General features: G+C 45.7%; 1 pseudogene; it reads left to right on the top strand.

The window, feature by feature from the left end:
• The first annotated feature begins 909 nt into the window (after positions 1-909).
• On the top strand, positions 910-3,260 carry LOC112577741 (annotated as a pseudogene).
• The last annotated feature ends 1,126 nt before the right edge of the window (positions 3,261-4,386 follow it).

Below are 4,386 nucleotides of genomic sequence, written 5' to 3'. Positions count from 1 at the left end.
TCCTTACGTTAGATACCGATATGAGCCCTGTGAGGTTGGAAGCATTCATATCTTAAGTAGCATTTTCTTTTTCCTGAGGCTCAGTCCTTCTCCCCGCTGGTAAGAGACAGTACTGTTTCCTGAGGAACTGAGCTTAGACCATCAGGCTGAGATCCCACTACACCAGGGCTTGGCAGGGGTGGGGGTCCGGCTCTGCGTAGGATCCTACCACTGTTGTCCACTTGTCATGGCTTCCTTCTCTCCCCAAGGCCCCACGGCAGTAGCAGAGATGCTCATGGACCCTGTACAAGTGAGTGGAGGGGTCCCACCTCTTACCCGTACTAATTATCACCCACTGGTTTTATCATTCTGATATATATACCCTGAGTAAATGGCAGTGTCCCAAGACTTCTGTCCCTGTTTTCTGTCTTGTATATGTAGACCATGTGCTCACACCAGGCCCAGAACCCTATATTTAGTCCTGAGTTATATGGAATGGTTCCATTTCTGACAACTGATGGGGGAAGGTGTGGCAGGGAGTCCTGGCCACAGGATGTAGAATGTCCAGACAGCTGCAGGTGATACTGAGGTGGGATGTGCAGGGAACTGTTGGTTCTGTCCTATCTGGTGGGAATGGGGTGCTGGGACAGGGGTGCACAGGTATCAGGCCTTGGCTGATAGCCTGAGGTTGGTGGTTGTTCATGAACCAAACTCTTCCCATTTTGGCAGGATTTTCCAGGTTTAGCACGTCAGATGCCCTGTGTTGAATCTCTCTGGACATGTGCTGGCCCTTCCTTTTTCTGTCTTTCACCTGGAGCAGCAGAGAGAACCCTGGGTACCTGGTAGTGTGGACATTACTGCATCGATGGCAGGAGACACTTAAAGGTACCCGGGCTTGCTGCAACATCCTGAGAAGGGTGTCATGTCAGAGCTGGGAACCTGTTCCGTGTTCACCATTGACTGATGCTACGACCACTGGCCACACCTTGCTTCTTCCTTTTCCTCTGCATTTTTCTTTCTGTTGCCACTCTAAGCACACCCGTAGGGGCCTTCATTGGTCACATGTTCCATTTCATCGGACCCTTTGCAGTGTTCTGCATTTGACCTATACATGAGATGTCTCGAGGTCTGCACATACTCATACAGTTCTTGGAATGGAGCGTCCCCTTTGCTGTCAGGCGTCTACAGCCCTGGAAACAGCCTTTGCCACAATGCTGGCTGTCACTAGTAGCCGCGCCCGGGTTTCCTTGGAGGCCCGCCTCTCCTCCCTGCTATGGTCTGAATGTTAGTTTCGCCCCCAAATCCGTATGTTGAAAACCTTGTGCCCGAGGTGACAGTATTGGGAGACGGGGCCTTAGGGTGACCAGGTCATGGAGGCAGAGCCCTTGTGAACGAGATTCATGCTGTCATAAGAGCTCCTCCCCCCATGAGAGGACAATGAGAAGTCTGCACCTAGAAAAATGCAGACTGATCTCCAGATTCCATTTTCTACAAGTGTGAGAAATACATTTTCTTCCTTATAAGCCAGCCAGCCTGTAGTATTTTATCATAGCATCTCAAATCAGTGGAAACAGTAACTCTTCCTTCAGTCCTTAGCCATGGTCAGGGCTCTCTCATCATGGAGGCTCCCCAGGTCCATCTCTGCACAGCAGACCTTCCTCTCTCTGGCTTTGGTCTTGGGTGTGTGTGACACATAATTCTGATGGGGCTGTCCTTTCCATCAAAATCTACATGCACTTTACCAGCATCTATCTGGTTACAGGTTGTTGGCATGGAGCCCAGGGGGAGGAGGCCTCTTCTGAGCAAGGTGTTTCTATAGGGATGTCAGAGGTCAAGACTGCAAAGCCAGATCCATCCTCCAGGAAGGCCCAGCCCAGTGACATGTGTGGCCCACTCTCCAGAGACCTTTTGCTTCTGCCTGAGCATGACAGAATGTACCTTGGTGAAGGACTGTACATTTGCAGAGCAGACCTTTTCCAGCACCAGAAGGGGGAGGTTAGAGACAAACTTTGCAGAAGGGCTGAGGGGCAGCCTTCATTTCTGACTAACAGTAGTGTTCACACAGGAGAGAGGATCTTGACCTGCAGCAGAGATGGGAAGGCCTTCCTGGGCAGCACAGGCCTTCTGCAGCAGCTGGCCCCTCGTGGTGTGGGGCAGCCACATGGGGACACTGAGTGCCAGGAGGCCTTTGGTCATGAACAGAGTGATTACAGGTGCATTCGGTGTGGGAAAACCTTCAGCTGAAAACAGATACTTGATGAGCACCAAAAAATCCACGCTGGAATACAGCTTTATGAGCACAGCAATTGCAGGAAATGTTTCAAGGACAAAGCCTACTTTATAAAATATCAGAGAATTCACACTGGAGAAAGCCCTTATGAAAAAAAAAAAAAAAAAGAAAGAAAAGAAAGCCCTTATGAGTACAGCAAATGTGGGAAAACTTTCATGTACAGCTCCACATTCATCAGACATCAGAGAGGTCACAATGTAAGAAGGCCTTATAATTGTGGTGAAAGTGGGAAATTCTTTAAGTCAACACCCATTAAACATGAGAGAATTCATACTGGAGAAAGGCCAAGTGCAGTGAACGTGGAAAATTATTTAGGTACACATTCCTCCTCATTAAACATCAGCATTCATGGCACTGAAAGGCTTTATGAGTGCAGGGAATGTGGGAAATTCTTTTGGTATACCTCCACATTCACTGGATATCAAAGAACTCCTACTGTAGAAAAGCCTTATGATTTTTCTGTTCTGTTCTTTATAAGCCAGTCTGTGAATGTGGGGAATTCTTTAAGTACAAGTACAAGCTTGTTAACCATTGGCAAAATCATATTGGAGAAAGACCTCATAAATGTAGCAAATGTGGTAAATTCTTTCAGTACCACTCCAATTTCATTAAACATTGGAGAAATCACATGGAAGAGAGGCCTGATGAGTGTAGAGAGTATGGGAAAGTGTTTAGCCACAAGAATGTACTTTTTCAGCATCAGAAAACCCATACTGGAGAAAGGCCTTATACATGCAGAAACTGTCAAAAGGCCTTCATTAGGAAGTCCCACCTTCTACATCACCAGAAAATCCACAATGAGGACAATATGAGTGCCTTTAACGTGAAGAACTCTTTAGGAACAACCCCAATGTTGTTGTGATCCCCAGAGTCAAAGGCTTTGGTATAGTCAATAAAGCAGAAATAGATGTTTTTTTCTGGAACTCTCTTGCTTTTTCAATGATCCAACGGATGTTGGCAATTTGATCTCTGGTTCCTCTGCCTTTTCTAAAACCAGCTTGAACATCTGGAAGTTCATGATTCACATACTGTTGAAGCCTGGCTTGGAGAATTTTGAGCATTACTTTACTAGCATGTGAGATGAGTGCAATGGTGTGGTAGTTTGAGCATTCTTTGGCATTGCCTTTCTTTGGGACTGGAATGAAAACTGACCTTTTCCAGTCCTGTGGCCACTGCTGAGTTTTTCAAATTTGCTCTCAAATTGAGTACAGCACTTTCACAGCATCATCTTTTAGGAACTGAAATAGCTCAACTGGAATTCCATCACCTCCACTAGTTTTGTTCATAGTGACACTTCCTGAGGCCCACTTGACTTCACATTCCAGGATGTCTGGCTTTAGGTGAGTGATCATACCATCGTGATTATCTGGGTCGTGAAGATCTTTTTTGTATAGTTCTGTATATTCTTGCTACCTCTTCATAATATCTTCTGCTTCTGTTAGGTCCATACCATTTCTGTCCTTTATTGTGCCCATCTTTGCATGAAATGTTCCCTTGGTATCTCTAGTTTAATTAAATTAATATTAATCTCTAATTCCCTTGGTATCTCTTGAGAAATCTGTATTCAGGTCAGGAAGCAACAGTTAGAACTGGACATGGAACAACAGACTGGTTCCAAGTTGGGAAAGGAGTACGTCAAGGCTGTATATTGTCACCCTGCTTATTTAACTTATATGCAGAGTGTCAGGGAACGTTTAACAAGAGGATTCCTGCGTGCTGTTTCTCATAAATCCTCTGTTCCTTATCAGTTCCTGGCAACAGGAATGAGTGGAACAGCACGCCGCTCCCAGCACTGAGGTCATAGAATGAAACACATGCATGAATCTCCTTCAGTCAATATTCTCCTTACGACAAAACGGCTTAGTCTCAATCCTCTTTCTTGAGATATGGATTGTCTCCTGACCTTATGACCATTGTTAATCCCTTGTTCCCTTGATAACAGTTACTGTACGTTTGGTTTTCTGATCTTTATCATTGTTGAAAGAAATTCCTTGTACAACAGCCTATATATACTCATAGAAAGATCATTAAAGCACCCTTGCTCCACCAGAGGCTTGGGTCCCTGCGTCTGTCTTTCTCTCTGTCTCTCCCCCTCCCTCCCTCCGGCTAATTCTCTG

This window comes from Bubalus bubalis, chromosome 18 (genome assembly GCF_019923935.1).
Source record: "Bubalus bubalis isolate 160015118507 breed Murrah chromosome 18, NDDB_SH_1, whole genome shotgun sequence".
NCBI lineage: Eukaryota > Metazoa > Chordata > Mammalia > Artiodactyla > Bovidae > Bubalus > Bubalus bubalis.
The sequence above is the reverse complement of the archived record's forward strand: the minus strand, read 5'-3'. Positions and strand labels throughout refer to the sequence as shown.